Source organism: Felis catus, chromosome B4 (assembly GCF_018350175.1).
Source record: "Felis catus isolate Fca126 chromosome B4, F.catus_Fca126_mat1.0, whole genome shotgun sequence".
In the NCBI taxonomy this organism is placed as follows: Eukaryota; Metazoa; Chordata; class Mammalia; order Carnivora; family Felidae; genus Felis; species Felis catus.
In genome coordinates this window covers 53,121,997-53,144,823 of record NC_058374.1, presented here as the reverse complement: position 1 = coordinate 53,144,823, position 22,827 = coordinate 53,121,997, and the positions used below count along the sequence as shown (strand labels likewise).

The following is a 22,827-nucleotide window of genomic DNA, read 5'->3' as shown; positions in this document are numbered from 1 at the left end:
CATATGGCCCGAGAACCTCCCGGACCCACCAGAGCACCGCCAGATATCGAGCTGCGGAGTTGCAGCCTTTGCGCTCCCCTTGTTTACAGTCTTAATGGAATTTAAACCCTCTCCTTTCTCCCTTTTTAGTTTAGTCCCTGCTGTTTCCAATTTTCCACTTTCTTTCCAGCTGCTTTTGGGGAGGGGTGCTTTTCCCATATGCTCTCCCCCTCCCCAGTCTCCGTCCTCTCTCAGCCCTCAAAAGGGGTTCCCTACCTTTCCGAGTTTCTTGCTCCCCAAGTTCAGCTCTTCGTGTCATGTACCTGCTGAATTCTGTGTTTCAAGTTGTACAGATTGTTGTGTTAATCTTCCAATCGGTTTTCTAGGTGGGTAGGATGGCTTAGTGTTGGTCTGGCTGTATTTCATGGACGTGAGACACACAAAAAGCTTCCATGCTGTTCCGTCATCTTGGCTCCTCCCCATTAAAAAATTTTTTAAAAAACGAAAACAAAAATTCATTGACCTAAGTAAGGTCTATGCACTTTATTATATTTTTGCCTACTGCAATAAAAATTTACAAATTGAATTACAATTATCTTTATTATATATATCTTTATTATTATATATATCTTTATATATATCTTATATATCTTTATTATTATTTATATAGGACTTCTCAGACCATTTGATAAATGAATGGGCATTCTGAAGTTCCCAGAAGAGTATGAAAAATACAGCATTTCCCAAACTTATTTAATCAAAGAATGTTTTCTCCTAGAACACCTCTCAAATTGAATATGACTCTTTGGGAAAAAAAGGAGTGGAACACAAGGTGTGAGAGTGTATAGAGGACAATGAAAAGGAAATAACAGGCTAAGATCATAGAAGACTCCAGTGCCATGTCTTCAAATGGCACGTCTAGTTTCAACTTTTATTTTGTGGGAAACTATTAAAGATTTTAAGTGGGAAAGGGATAGAATCAATTCCATGGGCTTCAAAGATAATAGTGGCAGTAAAGCGAGAAGATACTGGATGGGGGAATGGGTGTTGAAAAGCAAGAGAGAGAGAATAGTAGATTGGGGATCATTCAGTGACTGCAGTCACTCTAACATGCAGATGGAAAGGCTTAATTTGAGCAATGACACCAAGCATAAGACAATTAAGCAGGCTCAAGAACAAATAAATGTGCCAATTGGTCAATAAACACTGGTGATAGATAAACACACTTGTCATATTTTTAAGTAGCTATGTACTACCATTCTATAGTTTCTAATTAAACTTACTTCAGGGAACCTAGGTAGCTCAGTAGGTTAAGCATCTGATTTCAGCTTGGGTCGTGATCTCATGGTTCTTGAGTTCCAGTTCTGCATCAAGTGAACTCGAGTCCTGCTTCGGGTAAACATGAACCCTGCTTCGGGTGAGTCCCACTTCTTTCTCTCTCTCCCCCCTCCCTCCCTCTCCCTCTCTGGATTCTCTGCCCCTCATGGGATTCTCTTTCTCTCTCCCACCCTCGCTCATTTGTGCCCTCTTTTTCTCAATTCAAACAAACAAACAAACAAACAAACTTACTTCAAATCCGGAATTCAATATTATCAGCAAATACAAGATGAAAGAGGCAGCACAGAAGTGCTAGAGAGAAATACTTAGAGAGGGTTGGAAAGGAGCCCATGAAGGTTCTTCTTTACAATTACATTTGAATAGCAATGCCCAATTTTTATTTATGTGAATTTCCATTTGAGATGGCTTGATCCTATATCTGCAGAGCAAAAATTGTATCTTTACATAGAACCTTATGTTTATTTGGTGGTTGTCTGTGAAGGGGCTGATGAAGATTTAGGGGAAGTCAAAATCTCCCCATCTGAGCACCCCCTTGCCTTGGCAATTAAATTAACTTGCAACGTTTTAAAAACCTAATGTTTTTGTGAAATCAATTGGCTTTGTATGCTTTGTTATCTGCCACCAAAGTGTCAAAGATAATAATGGCCATATGAAAATGTTTTGACTCGTGGGGCGCCTGGGTGGCTCAGTTGGTTAAATGTCTGACTTTGGCTCAGATCATGATCTAGCAGTTCGTGGGTTTGAGCCCCACTTCAGGCTCTGTGCTGACAGCTCAGAGCCCGCAGCCTGCTTTGGATTCTGTCTCTCTCTCTCTTTCTCTCTCTGTGTTCCTCCCCTGCCCGTGCTCTGTCCCTTTTATTTGGAAAAATAAGCACAAAAAAGGGAGGTGAACAGGCAATGAATTAAGCATGACAATCTGTTATTGAACTTCATTTACATCTATGATTTCTACAGGAGATTTTATCACGCAGTCTGTGCTAAGCTGAATAATGCGCCCCCCCCCCAATATATGCACATCCCAATCCCAAATACCCAAAATGTTATTTTATATAGCAAAAGGAACTTTGCAGATGCGATCAAGGTAAGGATCGTAACATGAAGATTATTCTGGATTATCTGGATGGGCCCAACACAATCACAATGGTCCTCCCACAGAAGTGAGAGTCAGAGAAGGTGATGTGATGACAGAAGCAGAGACTAATGTGACATGCTTTAGACTGGGAGAATACAGACAGCCAACAGAAGCTGGAAAAGACAAGGATGCTTCCTACAGCATCCAAGGGGAACCAGGGGCCTTGAAACCTTGACTTAAACTCAGTGACACTGTTGGCCTTCTGACCTCCAAAAGGAGGTCATTTGTGTTGTCTTAAGCCATTAAATTTGTGGTGATTTTTTACTGCAGCAATAGGAAACTAATATAACACCCCCGTGAAATGTTTATCAAACCTGATGCACATCAGAATCATCAAGGCAGTCCGTTAAAAATATAGATCCTTGGATCCCATTCCGAGAAATTCTGACTCCCTCGGTCTGTGATGAGACACAGAACTCTAAACTTTTTAAGAAGCTTCTGTGATGATTATTATGCTGCAAACCAGAGTGTATGTCAGAAGAAGAGTGACTGGGGGAAATTCACTGCCTGCATTGGTTTCCTGGGGTCACCGTATCAACTTACCACAAACTTGAAATCTTAAAACAGCAAAAATATATTCTTTCACAGTTCGGGAAATCAGAAGTCCGAAATCAGTTTCACTGAGCCAGAATCAATGTATCCACAGGGCTACATTTGCTGCAGAAGCTCTAAGAGAATCTGCTCCCTGCCTCTTCCACGTTCTGGCAGCTGCAGGCATTCCTGGACTCAGGGCCACAAGGCTCCAATCTCAGCCTCCGTGGTCACACTGCCTCCTCTCCTGTGCACACCAAATCTCTCTCTGCTTCTCTCCCATAAAGACACTGGTGATTGGAATTAGGGCCCACCTGAATAATCCAGGACAATCATCTCATCTCACGACCCTTAGTTTAGTCACCTTTGCAAAAATCCCTTTTCCTTATAAAGTAATACTTATGGGTTCCAGGAATTAAAACCTGGTATCTTTGGAGGGCCATTATTCAGCCTATTACGATCCCTTAGTGCCCTTCAAGGTAAATTAGGGGTGAAGACAATGGAGCCAAAGCAGACTTTCCAAAAAGACTAAAATCTTTTTATATTCAAATCCCCTTTTGACCCCTCACAAATTACAATTACGCTATTAAAAAACAACCGGTCTCACTGGAGTACTCGGATGATTAATGAGGTTGTGATAAGCAGGGAATTGGGGGATTAAAGGAAGAAGTAGGTCCTTAGGCTTCCGTAGCGTTTTCATTATGAGATTATATGCCCCCTTTAAAACCTGGCTTCTCACAAGGGTGCTTCTGAGCATAAAAACATTGCCAACAAAGGAATCTTTATGAAAAGTTTCTATCACAGAGGAATTTACTACATGTGACCACACAAACAGATTACAAGAAATGTTTGTCGAGCAGTTATTTTATGCCAAAGCATATTTCAAATTTAAATAAATTCGAGATTCCGTGCCCCCCACCCCCCAGCGTTTTCACTCTAAGCAATCAAACAATTGAGACTCCTTGGTTCACTGACAAGAGCATCCTTGTCCTGTTTGGCTTTCTAAGGCACTTCAGGTAAATAATCCAGAAGAGAGATTATCTTGAAGTCACAAAGAACACACACGGGAATTCAAACAATGGCCTAAGACGTGTGTATAGTGTGTGGTGATGTTCCACAGAAATAAGTAACAGAAATTTTATTTTCAAAAAAATGTCCTTACTTTTGGAAATGGCAAGTACTGATGCTAATATTTTTCCAGCACCCCTGTACAATAAGGCTGAAGGCCTTTCCTATCTTTTTCTTAAATGTACATTTTTATATCCCATCCCCTAAAAAACATTTGTAGTTCCACATTCTTCCATTATATTCTCCACTCAAAATCTAAATGACTGTCTCCCCTTTATTTATTTCTTTAATGTTTATTTAGTTTTGAGAGACAGAGTGTGAGTGGGAGAAGGGCAGAGAGAGAGGGAGACACAGCAGACTCCAGGCTCTGAGCTGTCAGCACAGAGCCCAACACGGGGCTTGAACCCAAGAACTGTGAGATCATGACCTGAGCCAAAGTTGGACACTTAACTGACTGAGCCACCCAGGCGCCCCAATAACCATCCCCTTAAAATAATCCATGCCTTGGCTTTCACAACCTAATTTTCACTTTAGCAGGTCATTATTCCACCCTTTGAATAGCTTTGGAAAAAAAATAAAAACTTTCTAATTCATTCCACACTTTTCTTGCCTACAAGGTATTTTTCACTTATTTGAATTCCCTTAGTAGTACTGGCTCCAAATTGTGCTGTCAGTGCTCTGGGCTATCTGCCAGCCTATGTCCCTTAAAATTCTCAGAGCAATAGTGTTGGCTAATAACCAACCAATAGTCTAATAAATAATATGCATGATAGCTAATAGTGTTAGCTAATAAGCAACTAATTATAGTGCTAAGAACCACTTCATCAGAACCACCCAGGAAGCTTGCTAAAATGCAGATTCCAAAGCCTTACCTCGGACCTATGAAATATAATTTCTGAGACAATAATTCAGGAATCTGTACTTTTCACAAACACAATGGAACCACTAGTAAATTAGAATCCAATCCAATCTAACACTTGGGAATACCCACTTGGCGCATTCTCTTCTCCTTATACCCAAGTTTTGATGGCTGAATCGCACTTCTGTGGAAATAAAGTAGTTTTGGTTAGTGTCGCAAAGCATCATCCACACGTAACTCAGGAACCTGTTGTACCTTAACTGTACCTTACTGTACCCTTAAATGCTCACTCTGTTTTTATGTTCTTAAATTCCTATCCAATTTTATTCTTCCTTTTTCAATAAACATAACTCCCATCATTTCCTGGAGAAATCCGCCCTTATTTACTCCTCATTTTCAGTGTCCGGTTCCATTTTCTAGAGACTTCACCATAGTGCCCTTATCCCAGTCCACACACAGGAGGGTGGGTAGACAATGAAAAATCAAATATCTACAAGATATATTATTTGGAAAAGTGTTTGTTGTTGTTGTATTTTGTTTTGTTTACAAATGGAGCAAGAGAAGGTAGCAATTAATCTACTGTGAACATATTTGGGACCGCAAAATTTACAAGCAGGACCTAATTTCCCCTTGGTTAGCATAATAGAGACCAAAGACAAGAGGATTATTCTTAGAGGGAGAAAAATCTAGTTCTGTGTTCTGTGACACAGGGAACTTCACTCTTAACTATCTAGAGATTTTTAGTCGCTATAACAACATGAGTGCAATTTAATCTTGTTCAATTTTTCTGTGGATAAACATTTTTTCCAAAAGGACGTTAACTTATCCAACACAGACACAACTCCTCACAAAATGCCAGTGACAGGAGCAATTACCATCCATGCTCTTTGCACTAAAATAGTGGAACCTCGTGGGCAGGACACTGAGAAAGAAAACCTGGTTGTAACTGGGACAGAGAACACATTTTGCTTCGCACAAAGTGAAACTCCTACATTCAAACTGTCTTGTTAAAGTGCTTCACGGCAGAGTGTTGTTGGCCAATTTACATGGCATTTGGATTTGAAGTTATATGCCATTTGGGGAAGATTACTATAATTAGAAAAATGGCCTAATTACTTTTCTGGCAACAGTGAAGAAAGAGAACAGACTTTTCGGCTTATGGAGACAAGTCCTTGAGAAACCTCAAAAGGTTCTGGGATCCTGTTTGACAGGAAAGAATATCTCATCTGAACTTCTTGGATCTGTTAAAAACCAAGTTTTTTTTTTTTTTTTTTTTGAAAAGCCAAACCACAAGACAGGGAGAAAGAAAGAAAACACACACACACACACACACACACACACACACACACACACACACAGAGAAAGCAAGAAAAATACTCCTTCCTATTGGATTTTGAAACAGAGATGACAGGAACAGTCTTTTTCGCTGTGCTGCAAGCTTCATCTGCCAGTCCTGGTAAGAAGCACAAACAGGAAATGATGGGCATGAGAGGGAAAAGTGTGGATTCTCAATGACAACACTTGGAAGATGGTTTCACATGAACATCGTTTGATGGCTTTGTCTGCTTCAACAGCAAAGAACATAACGTTACAACTTCAGTGGTTCAAAGAGAAGCTTCTATTATTTGAGTCATCAAGTTAACACTTATGATAGAAAAGGCAAAGTCATACTAAGTTCCTCCTTTTCTGTGCTGAGAGAGGGAGACAAGGCTGCACTGAACTGAACACCCATTCTCCTGGCCTCCGTCTTACAGGACGCTGCCTTTCGCCTGAGGAAAAGTAGAACAGTGAGAGCTTTGTTAGAGGAAAATGACCCAAGGCTTTTGCTATTTAGACTCTATTTCCTGAACTCAGCAATTGGAAAACCTGCACTCGATCAACCATGTCTTCACAAAAATACAATTTAAAACTGTCATGAATTTTTTTTTAATGTAAGGGTAAAATCAGGATAGTGAAATAACTTCAAAATGTGCATTTTGAGGGGAGAGAGGCGAGAGTGGTATCTGGGGAGAAGCATAAAGGGTTATTAAATGGTGACTGTTTTCAAGTCATGAGCTGTCTAATGAAAATGTTCCCTTGGTCAACGTGGCTCTTGTTATACTGTTTCCTATCATTACTATCATCCCCAAAGTTCCCCCACCCCACTTCCAAGGCACTTTATCTGACACAGAAAGGGGAAGCTGATTTCAGGATGTGTTAAAAGTGAAGGGGCAGCCCCATCCGTCCTTCACCTGTCTTGGAAGAGTCCCCATAGAAAGGCCCCTTTGATCTAGAATCTCAGAGTTTGTTTTTCTTCAACAGCCTAAATGGAAAATGGAAATACATATAAAAATACTGCCCCCTCCTATAGTGGTTTTGGATCTTGTCCAATTTCAGCCTGGCCTTTAAAGATCATCTGTCGAATTGTTTCTTACTTGATGATAAGTTCATACAAGTGAGCATTTTAAAAAGCATGTGTATTGTCCCAACAAGGTTCTCATTAATTTTATCTTCTGGAAAAAAGGATTTGGTGTATGGTATTGCAGCAGTAACCAAGTAAATCTGGTGTTCTTTTGGCAATAATCCATTCCTTTGGAAGAAAGGGAAAATCTACCATTACACAACCTAGGTTAAGCTTTGGTGTGTATTATGTTAACTATTGGAAATACAACCCTTTAATGTAAGGTATATAACATAGCACATGGGTTCTTTATAAAGACACAGAGTAAGAATTCTTTTCAATGAGAGGAATATAGGTCTTTTTAATTAAGCTGCTCTGAACAGAGATGGATCAAGAATTCATCTTGGGTCAAGAATTCTAAAACCAAATTCTTATGGATTGAATTAGGTCTCTTCAAAATCCATATGTTGAAGCCCTAACCCTGGTACCTCAAAATGTGACTGTATTTGTATTTGACAGATCTTTAAAAAGGTAATTAAGTTGAAATTAGGCCATTAGAGTAGGCTCTAATACAATCTTTTAAGAGGAGTTTCATTTTTTAATAAAAAAATTAATGTTCATTCTTGAGAGAGAGAGAGAGAGAGAGAGAAAGAGTGTGAGCAGGGGAGGGGCAGAGAGAGAGGGAGACACAGAATCCAAAGCAGGCTCCAGGCTCTGAGCTGTCAGCACAGAGCCCAACATGGGGCTCGAACTCATGAACCGCAAGATCATGACCTGAACCGAAGTCAGATACTTAACCAACTGAGCCACCGAGGAGCCCCAAGAGGAAATTTAAACACACAGAGACATGAGGGATGTACACCACAGAGGAAAGATCTCATGAGGATATGGCAAAAAGGTGGCCATCTACAAGCCAAGGAGAGTGGCCTCAAAGAGACAGCAACCCCACTGGCACCTTGATCTTGGACTCCTAACCTCCAGAACTGTGAGAAAACACATTTCTGTTGTTTCCACCACCTAGTCTATGGTTATTTTGCTATGGTAGCCTAAACAGACTAAGACACAAACCATCAAGTAAAAGCAGTAATCTCAAAGCCAGACCCTGATAGTAGACTGGAGTTGATAACGCAAAGAGCTAGTATAAAACAGCAGGAGTAACATCAGGAACACAGGAGAAGAGAGTCAGGCTGCCAAGCAACAGCAAGAGGCAAAAGAAGTAAACATCTTGACTTAAGGTATGAAGTATAAGGTAGGGAGATACAGCTTTTTCCTCTATCAGATGAGGATTCTGTTAAATGCAGTGCTAAAATGTATCAGATTGATTCTGTGATAGAAGGGAGAAGAGCCCCCCAGGCTTGGATTTCATGAGATGTTGGTAAAGCAAGATCTTTTGGTACTGAGAGAATTAGGCAAAAGAGGACATAAGTTCTCATTAAGGCATCACTAGAGAAATCTCAATTGTTACAACAGGGATCAAAGCTGATAGAATTATCCCAGGGAGAGGAGAGGGGAGAGAGACAGGGAGAGGGAGAGGGAGAGGGAGAGGGAGAGGGAGAGGGAGAGGGAGAGGGAGAGGGACAGAGAGAGACAGAGAGAGACGGAGAGGGAGAGGGAGAGGGAACCAGGGAAGTAAGTGAAATACAAACCTGGTTAGACTAAGAAAGTTCCCAGATTTTTTTTTCCTGTATCAGGAAGGAGAGCACTTGGTGATTAAGTTGATTAATATTACACTTTCTCACTCCTGAGTCTGTGAAATTTCTTTCATCTACACAATATCTGAAACCTCTTCTCAGAGGTATATTTAAGTATGTAATGTAAAATATTTTATTTTTATCTCTTTTCCATTTGACTATGTCTGTATTGCTTACTCCCCAGGCTCATTATTTTATTCTATACCATGTGGACTATTTTTTTTTAAATGCCAAACTCACTACTTCTCTAAGAATCACAATTTTGAAGCTTGAGGGCTTTTGTTACTGTGCTGTTTTATTTACGACCCTCTCTCAACATTTGGGAATTATAGTAACATGGAATAAGTGCAAATAAGAAGCTTTTGTAATATCATTAATAAATTCTAATATTTACTAAAATAAATATTTTTCCCTTTGTAGTTTAATGCTCCCCCCCTCTTATTTTTTTTTACCAACTACACAGGCAGAATAAAATACTAACATAGGAAGGCACAGGAGGGCATAACTCACCCCATTTTCAATATTTCAGTTAATAAGTATTACAGAATTAGGCCCAGATTCCCTAGCTTGAAATTCAATGTCCTTCACAATTTGAACCATTGAATCATTCACTTGCTAATGCACACTGAGGTCCTATTATGTGTCAGGTTCTTTCCGCTATTCCCTAGAAAACTCCAGCCAGACTGGTCAACTCCATTGGTTAGAAAAAAACCACATATATTCCCTTCTCCATGTTTTCTTCACACCCTCGCCTGTCTAGAATGCCCTCCTTCTCCCTTCTGTTTAATTTCTTCTATTCTTTCAAGACACAAGTCAAAACTTTTCCATGAACCCACTGAGAACTTGCCCAAGCAGAAGCTACTCATTGTCAGAACTATCACTGAGGCTGCAAGTACTGAGAAGGAATGTTTCCTATTCCCTTCTTTGTAACAGAAAAGATGTACTTTGTCAAATAATGTCTAGTTCTTTGAATCATGAGAACTATAAACTAATAAATTAAGGTTTTAGCAGGGAGTTTTTTCAGCCTAAGCAAAGTATCATAGTTTAGGAATAACTATAATCCAAAGACCTAAGTCAAGTAGAGGGCAGTACCAAAGAGTATAGAGGAATGTGAAGATTAAGGATAGTCTTCCAGGATTACAGGAACCAGAGTTCACTCTCTGGGAGAAAGGAACAATAAAAGGGGAAGAATGGGATATTGAGAGCAGTGATGAGCTTTAAGGTCTCAATTCTGCTAAAGACATCATATAACTTTATGTCCCCATAAAGGTATCTTTACTATACTTCCTTAAGACACATTCAATCAGCCCAGGGAGTTACCATATCAAGTGGATGCCTATAGGCCTAGGATCAAACTTTCATATACATGTCTGATGCAGGCAAGAGCTGAGAAAGCTTAAGGAAGGAATAGATCAATTCTAAATGGGGACAAAGAAAAGGCTTCCCTGAGGAAATCGTATTCAAGTTTGAGAATCCTACTTGATTGGGCGAAACTCAATTTTGAGAGCCCTATTTTCACGTTAGCAGTGTGAGATTCCTTGAGGAGGCTGAATAACCATCAGCGGTAGAGGGAAAATACGAGTGTCATATTAACTTATCTTGATGCCTAATTCTTCTGAAATTAAAAACTCAGAAAGGCATCCATAGCCAGGTCTATTAAAAATAAAGCCTCAGTGACTCACTAATAGTTTCATTCCACTTATTTTGGAAAGTCAATTTTAACAGAAATATTACAAGACAAATATTAAGAGATGGCTTCAGGGCAGCCGGCCTCAGAAATCTGAATCTGCCACTCTCAATACATCAGACATGGCGACTGTTATTCCAGCGCAGCCACAGACTTTTTTTTTTACCAGTTATGCACTGTACTGTCATGGGTCATTGAGTGCAACAGGACACCACGGACGTGTGCATGTGCGCAAGTGTGTGTGCACGTGCACTGGTACGAGATTTGAATCTGAATGCGAACACAATGAACTTCATATGATAGTCCTGAGAAAAGGTAACAAGTCTAACAAAGAACAGTCCTATTCTTCGTTCCTTAGGAGTGTACTGTAACTGTTAAATGACACAGGGATCCAGATGAGCCAGCTCCTGAAACCAAATACACATATTTGGAATTGTTTTTCACAGTCTCCATGCCTACTCCTGGGGTTGCCGAGTCTTCTCAGAACCCTGTTTTCACACACATGAGGGAGGAAAACCACACCACACACAGACTCCAAAATTTACACTGGCTCCTTGTTCAGTTAAGGATCCTTCTTAAATTGCTTTCCTAGTTGTTTTGAATTTTCTTCCTGAACTTCCTCCAGGTCCCTGGGACGCCTTCACCTTTGTCAGCTCCTTCTTCACTCCATGCCTTCAATATCAACCATCAAGACCTGGAGAGCCCTGGTTTCCTGTTCTACCAATAAATCCCTGTCAGTTGAGGCAAGTGCCTGGAGACAAAGAGAACTCCCCTTACTGTACCCCATTTTTTTTCCAGCCCCATTCTTCCTGCATGAACCAACTAAACACTCTTCTCCCAAGAGGTTTTTGTAACATCCCTGCTCCAAATCCATTTGTAAGATTAAGTCCAAATTCATCAGCTACACATAATGGACCCTCCACAATCTGGCACCTAGACCTTATCTACTGAAATTGCTTTTCAGCCTTGAGGCCAATTAGAATCATCTATTGTCCATTCCTTACACAACCATGAGTTTCCCCAATCCTGTTCTTCTGTTCATGCTATTCTAACTGTGGCAACATCTTTCCACTTTCTCTTCACTCAACTAAAGCACAGTTGATTCCAATTGTTTGCCGTAGTTATGTTCTATAAAATCACCATGCACACTGAAGGAAGCAATACTGAACCATTGCTCTTAGGAGGAATACAGGGTTAGGTTCCTGTGAGCCTCCGGTCACATTTTTGTCAATCAATCAATACTTAACCTTGTCTGCTTAAAGACACCTTATTTAACATACACTGTTGATTCATTAACATTGAACTCATGGCCAACACCACTATATAACCCATGCCTTAATGAAACTTATGTAACACACATATATTCTCCATAAGGCACATCACAACCTTCCTGCATTCAGGAACACTAGATAGCACTTCAACGCTGCACTTGAGAGCCATTTTTAAAGAGCAAAAGCACCAGCTAAATCGACCACGAAAAGGACACTTGTTTACAGTGTGAGAGCTGAAGCAAGAAGGCAGAATGTTGCCTTGTTCGACCTCAGCTGGGAACATGCATGCGTTGGGGGAGCCAAATGTTCAACCACTCTGTTCCTGTCCATAAATGACTGCAAAAGTGCCACAAGTACCGATTTGGGGGGTACAAATAAATTCTAGCAAATAGGCGAATTCTCAATTATGGAATCCAAGAATAACGAGGATTAAATGTATTACCTATTCATCAAGGAAGCCAGAGAGTAGCAGAATTGGTCCTAGACTTTAAGTGGAAAACCTGGGTGTGACGACTCCTTTCTACCCGGGCAAGTGGTAGCCACGTTTTTGTCTCTCAAGGCCTCAACTTCCTCAGCTTTAAAATGGCAGTAATAATGTGACACTGAGAAGATGAAGTACGTAAAATCCACCTGTTTCAATAAAGCACTATATATAAATGAGAGGTGGTATGGTACTCCTATCTTCCACAAAAACTTTCCTGATTATTCTAGCCCGTCCAATCTGTCTTCCCTGAATTCAGGGCGCTTATTATTTAAAATGCTTATCTGTCATTGGACACAGCCTTTTTCATATTTTGTGCTTCCTCAATTCATTAGATTATTTCACTTGTGACGTTTCAAATAGAAGATAAGCTTCTGGAGGGCAAAGAACTCTTTTCTTTTTTTTCTTTTTTTATTTCTTTTTTTTTCTTTTTTTAAATTTTTTAATGTTCATTTATTATTATTTTTTTTAATATATGAAATTTATTGTCAAAGTGGTTTCCATACCAATACCCAGTGCTCACCTCATCCCAAAAGATGCCCTCTTCAATACCCATCACCCACCCCCCATCAACCCTCAGTTTGTTCTCATTTTTTAAGAGTCTCTTATGAACCAAAGCATAGGGGGAAAAGAACTCTTAACTGCTTCTCTGTCTTGTTCATCCACACCTGGAGCATTCATAAATGAATGCATGAATGCAAAGCTCACATAGATCATTCCACAGACATCCTGTAGGATCCTGACCGTAGGGGTATGGTTTACACATCAGCAGGCATCTTCATGATACCAGGTTAGGGCTCTTAGCATCTGACGGGCAAGCAGTCCGACCAGCAAACTTTTGAGACCTGTTTGCAAAAGACCTTATCTCTCCCTGTTGATAAACTACCTGGCACTGAACCAAAGCCACTTACATACAAGTTAAGAAAGTTCAGTTACTTTCTGATAGCTCTATGCTTCTGGCTTTGGACGGAGACTAGCCTCAAGCATGCTAAGCCTGGAAGAGCAAATCTTCCCACAGGGCATGTGATCTGCAAACACAAGAGAGATTTTTACCCGCCATGAAATTGCTATTTTTTCGGTTGCTGTTTTTTTGGAGTTTTTTTCCCAGATATACAAGGTTTATAAAATGGTCTCTGATTTAGACTAACGTTTGCATGTTGATTAGAACCCAATAGCCAAACATTCTGATATTCTCCCCTTTTCTAATAACCTAAGCTATTTTCATCCACTTCCAATACCGATTCATAGCAGCCCACAGTTTCACATGATCCCATGTTGGGACTAACTGGAGAGAACAAAAAAAAGGGACAATATTCAAAGGAAAGCTATCTGTCTGATATAACAGGACAGAACCATATCACACGGGTAGCTTGTGATGTGCTGTTAGCTGCTGGTCTATCCTTATACTTTCTTAGTGATTTACTCAAGGGGCTCTGCTTTGTTTCACTTGCAAACTATTTTAACATTGCTGTGGGTAAACAGAGTGTCACCAGATTTCCCGTCTTCCCTGGGTCATTTTTCCTGGTTATATAAATGTTTGTCTTAATCCTACTTCTTCCTCTGCACTTTTCAAAATGTTTTTCTATGCTTCTAGTCTGCACAGGGTCAGTGTGCTAATTACCAAATGAGACGAAGATGGAAAAGACTCCGTATTCGGGGCCAAATATCTAGGCTACAAGTCTTCAGGCACCATCATGTTTTTTATAACATTTGTTAGTTATCCATCCAGGCACCCTTCACCCTCCCATGTTGTTTCGTATTATTAACTGACAGCTCCAAATGGGCTCTGAGCAGAAAAACTCCATGTGAAGGATCCAGTAATGGCTGTTTCTGTTCTTGTGGTTTTCAGAAGTGGGAAAGACAATATAGTCAGGTATGATTTATCAGCATGTTTTCTTCAGCCCCAAATTTGTATACGAGGGAGAGAATTCTCGGTTAAATGTGAATGCTCTACAGCTTTCCCACCATCCGAACTGTGTTGTATTTGGCAAATGGTTTTCTGGAAGGGGAACAACACGTTAAGCTCTGGCCATGACATAGTTTGCGATAAGCTTAACTGAATTCAAGAAGGAGCAAATGATGCCAACTGTTCTTACACTCTTAAAATTTCTCATGCACGGAGTGGGGGAGAAAGTTCAAACAAAGCTTGCATGTTTCAAAAGCAATCTGATACACAAACCCAATTAATTAATCCTGATACTATTCTGAAGTGGTTTTAAAATTATAAACAATCCTCTGATCATGTCCAGAGAGAAATATTTAGACTAAAATATTAACGATTGAAACAGGATAAAAATATGCTATTAAGTTGTGTCCTTTAAATACTTCCTGTTCAACCCCAAAGTGAACAGAAAAATAGAGCACTTTTGCTATAAACTAACATAGCTGAAATAATCACAGGCATTAAGTTTTCTGTTTCTTTATGGGAACTGCTTATAATTATAAGCCTCCCAGCAGAAGAGTATTTCTACTAAAACTGTTGAATGGTAGAGACTAAAAATTCTATCACCTAAAGTTGAGCAGCTTCCAAATTTTACTCACCTAAGCCCAGCATACCTTTTGCTGAGGGGAATCATTCTAGCCATAAAGAGATAATTCATTCACGAGCAACCAGCCAATACATTCCATTTTATCTATGGAGAGGCTGACACGTGAGCTCAAGTTCTGTACGTGGTTAAAAGAGGAACTACTTGGAGAAACTTTTCAGAGATACAGCAGTGACATTTCCAATGATTTTAGAGTATCTTAGAGGTAAGGACAAATACCAAGAGAATGGCACAGGACAGCCTACATAAATTATTCTTTCATTTAGCACTATGATCATGGTACTTGGTATGTCATAAAGAAACTCTCTTAGGGGCGCCTGGGTGGCTCAGTCAGTTAAGCATCCGACTTCAGCTCAGGTCATGATCTCACAGTTCGTGGGTTTGAGCCCCTCACTGAGCTCTGTGCTGACAGCTCAGAGCCTGGAGCCTGCTTGATTCTGTGTCTCCCTTTCTCTGCTCCTCCCGCATTCATGCTTTGTCTCTGTCTCTCAAAAATAAAGTGAAAAAAAATTTAGAAACTCTCTTAGATGTAGGTAAGGAGACAGATGCCAACTCAAACAGGACTTCAGAGGTTCAATAAAGGCCTCTGCTTGTCCTCTGGTCTGCCTCTTATGCCCGAAGAGTACCTTTACAATGAAATTGTCAGGCAGGCAGCTAAAGCGAGAATGAGGACAGGATACCTTTGAGAATCATAAAAATTATAAACTTGTTTCCTATAAAAATGATTATATGCACAATTTCACAGGTGTGAAGGAGTTTTTGAGCTTCGTGAAACTCATCTGCAGAATTATAACGATTTATGGACCGCATATTAAGAATCCCAGAAATAAAGGGCATTTTCTCCTAGTAATGAGCTAATGTCCTCTAACAAAGTAACTTCAAACAGTCTGAATCATTAACACTCACAGATTTATTCTCCTTCAGTAAATTCTTACTCAGCACCTACCCTCATACAAGGCACTATACAAAATGCTCTATACCCCTAGGTGGTCTCAGCAGAACCTTACAATTTAAGACCAGGTTTGGATAAGGGGCAGCATTTCCCTTTATAATAGTATTATTGCAACCAAAGCGTTTTGTTCATTACTGTTGTTCTGCTCAAGTTTAACTTTTTATATTTATTTTTCAAAGAAAGATTTCTGCAGGCTCAGAAAACATGTTCACTTTTATAATTTTTTATGTGTATTTATTTATTTATTTATTTATTTATTTATTTATTTATTGAGAGACAGCGTGAGCAAGCATGAGCAGGGGAGGGGCAGAGAGAAAGGGAAAGAGAGAATCCCAAGCAGGCTCTACCCTGTCAGCACAGAGCCCAACGTAGGGCTTGAACTCACAAACCGTGAAATCATGACCTGAGCCGAAGTCAGACGCTTAACCGACTAAGCTACCCAGGTGACCCTGAAAACATGTTAACTTTTAATGATGCAATTTGGGGTCAGTTTCTACAAAAACCTCACTGACTCAGTGGAGACTGTATCATCAGTTATACGTTCCAAAGTCTGACCCAAATCTTACGCCACTTCGCCTCTAGCTATACAACCCAAGCACACCGTCAGGAGGAGGGCTCCAGAGTGCCACGCAGGCAGATATCTACCTGCCTACTGCTGTGGCCAGCAGGTTCAGAGAGCAAGGCCCTACACGAAGGGACTAAGATAGCTGCTGAATCCTGGCAGAACACAAACTACAATCCTGATACTTTACTCTGAGACCCTTTAGCAGAGAATTCCCCAGACTCCTTCACTATTTCTATTATCTTGCCTTTGGCCACTGATTTACAAGAGAAAAACTGTGTTTCAGGTAGGTGGGTTGGAATCCTGCCTGCACCTGCTACTCCCTAGCTTTGTAACTCATGGGTCGAGCAGTTAACATTTTTAAATCTAGTAAGGTCCCTATCATGGAAGCTTTTGTGAACACTAAATGAGATCATCTATCTCCTGGAGGATTTAGCGTGATGCCTAAGAAAGAGAAACACTCCGTAAGTGTTAATTCTTCTCATACATTACCCACTCTGATCCTCACGGCCTCTGAAAGTTAGTTGGGTCTGGTTCAAAAAAAAAAAAATCAAACTTGCTCAAAGTCACATAAGCTGCCAGGTTGGGGAGCCTGAACTGGAAAGGAAGGTTCCTGATCTTACACGTTGGCAAGCCCTCTAGTAAATACACCACGGGCGCATGTAAACATGGACTCAGGCAAAGTGTGCTAAATGCTGCTGATGCAGTAGTAAATAAAACAGGGGTTTTGCTTTCAGGATGGAACAGAGTCCAGTGAGAGAAGCCTCTGACATGCACATGCTTATGTACATGAGGAGAATTTTCAGTAGCAAAAACAAACATAGGGGGCACTACGGGAAAGTCTGTGGGGGATGCGTGTGAGCCAGCAATAGCTTTTACTTGATCTGGGTATCAAGGTACAGTGAAAGACATCTGAAGTCAGAACACCAGGACAGAACTACTGCTTAAAAGCAATGAGGCTTTGAAGAAATGCCTCAATATTCTCTAAATTATAGCTTTTCTGGCGTGGAAAATGGGGATAATAATATCCACCTCACAGAACTGCTATGAGAATTATTAATGTTTGTAAAACCCTTAAAATCAGGTAATCTGTTGTCTAACCTAGGACACTCTTGGGAGTATGAGAAAGTACTATTAAAAATTATCCCAGGGTAACAGGCAAAACCTGGCCATACGGTCACCCTACTTATGACCATACCTACCTAGCACACAGACATCAGTTCTCAAAATATACCAGTTCTTTCATTTGTTCCCAGGGCCTTGAAGGATGCACAGCAATTTCTCAGGCAGGGGAGAGGGGGAAAGTACATAACAAACAAAGAATGTAAAAGGCTTGTAACAACGTTCATTCATGCAGTCACATAATTATAAAATTTTACTCCTTGAAGGAATTGAGATATCATTAAATCTAAACAAGCCATTTTGTAGATGAAGCAGTTGAAGCTCTGAATGGTTAAATGACAGGAGTATTTTGTTTCAGAGCCAGGACCAGCACCTTGATTTTCTGACGGCTCACCCAGGGACCTTACCGTGATCAGCCCTCATCTCTAAGAAAGATTTCTCCTACTCCACAGCTGTCATAGAAATGACAGGAAATCCATAATTCCCCTCAACAGCTTGCCTCGCAGTTCTTAAATTCTTACCGATTGAATCCAACCAATTGCAGCCCCAACCAGTCCTGTCTTCAGGGAGGAAGAGTACAACCAGCAGGTTGTTGGCCAAGACGGAGGAGGAATTTCACTCAGCTACACGTCATTTATCACGTCTCATTTATAGAACGCCTTTTCTTTGCATTTGAAGATTCCATGAATTCATAACAGGTACATTTTATAGAACAAATAATTTTAAGAAGAGGATTTCATAAAAAATAACTTCATATAAAGCTCGCTCTTCCAATTGACAAAATTACGCCCTAGGGCAGAAGCTATCAGTATTTTTCTGCACAGCACGAACGAACTGGTACCCACTCCTGTCCTTAACAATGGTTCACAAAAAGGAGTAGGGAACAGAGGACGGAATCTCTGGAAGATACATAAAATTTTTTTCCTCAAAGGCCCTCAAATTATTATGATCCTCTCTTGACTTCCTTCCCAAATTCCCCCCAGCCCCTAAGCCACTTTTCATGGTTGTGGAAGTAAGTTAAACATGGAGAATATCTCCGCCTGGAAAATAAGTTGGATAGAGAGAGATTCCATCCTTGTTTTCTCGTATTGTTGAAACTGTCCTCAATAGTTTCTTCTCTAAAAGCTTTACAGCCTCATCCTCCAAGCACAGGTAGTTACTCTACCCTCTGGGACCCCAGGGCATTTGCATTCACGCCTAACATATCCTTAGCCGCACTCTCTGCTATAATAATTGCTCAGATCTCTCTGCTACCCAGAGATGTGCAGGAAACTCTGCTTTGTTAACCCAATAACAGCCTGGCACACAGTAGGAGCTCAAATAATCGCCACTAAATAAATTACTTGGGAGCCTTGGGAACAATATATAATACAGAATACTACCCAGGAATTGTTTTCAGGATGAAGGAAATGGTCTATGTAAAAACACTGCAAGTTCTTTGGAAGAAAGATAACTGTAAAACCGCAAGGCACTATTCTCCTTTATTGTATGGCAAATCACCACAGCGCTTTCCTTAAATGGTACTTACTGGCCTGGAAAGCGAATGTCTCTCGTTAGGTGCCTGACTCCCGGAGAGTCACTTATGTAACCTGAAGCACTTGAGTGATTCCACCATAGGAAGTCATCTCGTTTTAAAAAGTGCTGCACACAAGAATTTTTTTATCTTACTTACCACATTATTTGTAATCTTAAGGAAATTATTTAAAAATTTCTAATTTTGAAACCCTGTCATAGAAATATGAGATTAAAAAAAAAAAAGCCAAGACCTGTGAAAGAAAATGTTTAAAAGGTAGGGTGGGAGTGGGGTACTAGCCCAATCTAGCCTATTAAATTAACCCATGTAGTTCCCAAGCTCTCAAGTCCTATTAGAACACATGATTTTCAAGAAGAGTTTGCTGAAATATACATACCTTGGCTTTCATAAATATGCTTTCGGGTTTAAAGAAGGGCCAAGTAAATCAAAAAGAATGAAATCTTGCCATTTGCAACTACGTGGATGGAACTAGAGGGTATTATGCTAAGCGAATTTAGTCAGTCAGAGAAAGACAAATATCATATGACTTCCCTCATATGAGGACTTTAAGACACAGAACAGATGAACAGAAGGGAAGGGAAGCAAAAATAATATAAAAACAAGGAGAACAAAACAGAAGAGACTCTTAAATATGGAGAACAAACAGAGGGTTATTGGAGGGGTGGTGGGAGGGAGGGTGGGCTAAATGGGTAAGGGGCATTAAGGAATCTGCTCCTGAAATCATTGTTGCACTATAGGCTAACTAATTTGGATGTAAATTAAAAAATAAATTAATTAAATAAATAAAATAAAAAGAGAAAGAAAGAAGAGCCAAGTAATTGCAAGATGGAGTGGACAGAGAAAGCCATACAACAGAGACATTAAGAGTTTAAATTTCACCTCACATGATTTTTCACAAAGTACATAAAGTTGTCAGATTCAGTAAAACAATTGATTTTATGTCCTACAGCTATTTTATTTTCCTTATGGCCATCCTGAATGGAAACAGTAATTCATCTGTTGGCCTAGAGATGTATTTTTAAAAATCCTTTACAACTGTGTTATGCAAAATAAATAGCAAATACACTTCCCTGCACTATTAGTGGAGGTCTGGATCCAAAAGTCTCTTCTTCAGACTGACAAACGTGGTCCCTGATTTCATCAGTGAATAAAAAGATTTCAATGCCCATGTGCAATACTACTGCCACCCTCAAAAAATAAAAAATAAAACCACAACACTTTCGACCTGCTGATCAGTTCACATGCAAAAATATTCATTTATCACTAAATGTATTCGTTCCAAATTGTTGCTCAGGGTGTTATGAATTCTAAATGTACATTCTGAGATGTCCAGATATTATCAACATTTAAGCACTATACTGATATATTATGAACTCCTTAAAGATACCTTGGCAATGTCCCCATGTTATCATGATGTCCAAGCAGATCTTTTGAGCCAGAATTTATTGATCCATAAGCAGTCGCCATAAGCAGCTGAAAACTTGATTTTTGCCTCAAGGGGTTTCTATCATTACACACCTTAAAGAAAGAAATGTAGGCAGGGGGAATAAAAACACTTAAACCTGTTTGTCCTAAGAAGAAGGCATCTTTCAACTTTACGTTAACATATTTAATATATATTCAGCTTCCCCACTGATGATACTATGAGTTTAACTTCTTCCCTCTTTTTCAAACAGTTTACTGACTGTCCCATGAATACAATTCCAGTGACCTTTGGCATACAGTCTCCTACACACAATGAGGGACACTCCGGGGCACTGAGCATCAATACATTTGCAGGCCAAAGAACATACGTCATATGTTCTACTGGCTAATGAGAAATTGTGTTTTTCAAGATCTCAATTTTTATATTTACCTGAATAAACATTATGGCACACCTGCCATGTGCCCACTATATTACATTAAGTACCATATATATAAAAATGAATGTTTCCCTGACTTCAAGAAAGCAAAGTCTTCAGAAGGCTTATAAATAATCATGGTCTAGAGAAGTTCACAAAGACCAAATTTCATGCAATTTTTTTGTTTATTTTATTTTGAGAGAGATAGCAAGAAGGGGAGGGGCAGAGAGAGAAAGAGAGAGTGAGAGAATCCCAAGCAGACTCTGCTTTGCCATCCCAGAGCCCACTGTAGGGCTCGAACTCATGAACTGTGAGTTCGTGACCTGAGCCAAAACCAAGAGTCAGATGCTGAACTGACTGAGCCACCCAGTCCACAAATTTCATGCATTTTTATACTCCTTTTAATTTTCTTTCTCAGAGAATGGTCCTATCATCTACTCATTCATACCAATGATCATTAGAGATTTATCCTCTCCCATAATCCAAATTTAAATAGAATGCAAGCCCTGTCGATTCCACCTAATAAATTCCTTTCCATCCAATTCCTGTCACCACTGCCATAGCTCAGATCTGCTTCTCTTTCCACCTGGAATGCTGCCATAATTTCTGTATTTGTTGGAATTGTTTTGGTAGGAAGAGATCAAAACCTAACTCAATGTAGCCTAAGCAAAGAAAAAAAAATGTGGGGGAAGGCACTTTTCTGAAAGGAAGGAAATTTGGGTAGCCAAAGTCAGAAGAATAACCTTGGGAACTCAATACAATTATAGGGCAGTTAGAGACCAGAAGCCAGGACTCCTTCCCTGCCAATATTCTCTCCACCTATGATCTGTCTCATTGTGAGCCATGGCCTTTTTCTGTCATACTGCATGGGCTTATGGAATCAAACCATCAAGGAATACGGCTGTATTGGGTATAACTGTGCTTCTGCCCCCAAATTCATATCCCCCCCTCCAGAGCCTATGAACGAGACCTTCCTTGGAAATAGTATCGTTGCAGATGTAATCAAGTTGAGATAAGGTCATGCTGGATCATGGTGGACCTTAATTCAATGACTCCTGTCCTCATAAGAGGGAAATTTAGTCACAGAGATGCACAATGGGAAGACTGCCCCATGACAATGAAGGCAGAGACCAGAGTGCTGTGTTGATAAGCTAAAGAACCCCAAGGGATGCTTGTAACCACCAGAAGCTAGAAGAGACAAGGAAGGATCCTCCCCTAGAGCCTTCAGAAAGAACGTGGCCCTGCCAAAAACTTGATTTTAGACTTGCAGCCTCCAGAACTGAGGGAGAATACATTTCTATTGTTATAAGACACTCGGCCTGTGGAATTTTGTTAATGGCAACCCTAGGAAACTAAAACAATGGGCATTGGTGGACTGGAGTTTCCATCACTTCTATTTAGGAACCCTGGAAGAAAGAATGCTTCCATCTTTCTTACTAGTGCATTTAAAACCCTAGTCCTAGAATCTTATTGACCTAACTGGAGTCAGGTGCCTATACTTGGACAGATCAGAGTGCCAGGGATGGGATGCCATGATGGGCATGGGATGCTAATGCCTAGGAAATGTATGCATCTCTCTGACTCAGGATAAGGGGCACATGAAAGTGACTGAAAGCCTCACCAAAAACACAGGAGTAGGAAAGGAGCAAACCTCAGACAAAAAGACAAAGATGCTTGGGGCGCCTGGGTGGCGCAGTTGGTTAAGCGTCCCGACTTCAGCCAGGTCACGATCTCACGGTCCGTGAGTTCGAGCCCCGCGTCGGGCTCTGGGCTGATGGCTCAGAGCCTGGAGCCTGCTTCCGATTCTGTGTCTCCCTCTCTCTCTGCCCCTCCCCCGTTCATGCTCTGTCTCT

General features: G+C 40.3%; 1 long non-coding RNA gene across 1 annotated transcript in view; it reads right to left on the bottom strand.

The window, feature by feature from the left end:
* Window positions 1-3,828: 3,828 nt before the first annotated feature.
* The window catches only part of LOC109501478, an 89,107-nt gene continuing 70,108 nt past the window's right edge, over window positions 3,829-22,827 (bottom strand). The window contains exons 8-9 of the long non-coding RNA XR_006600577.1: window positions 20,521-20,651; window positions 3,829-5,091 (exon numbers count right to left, since the gene is read on the bottom strand). This is a non-coding gene — a long non-coding RNA (uncharacterized LOC109501478). The remainder of the gene's footprint in view (window positions 5,092-20,520; window positions 20,652-22,827) is intronic.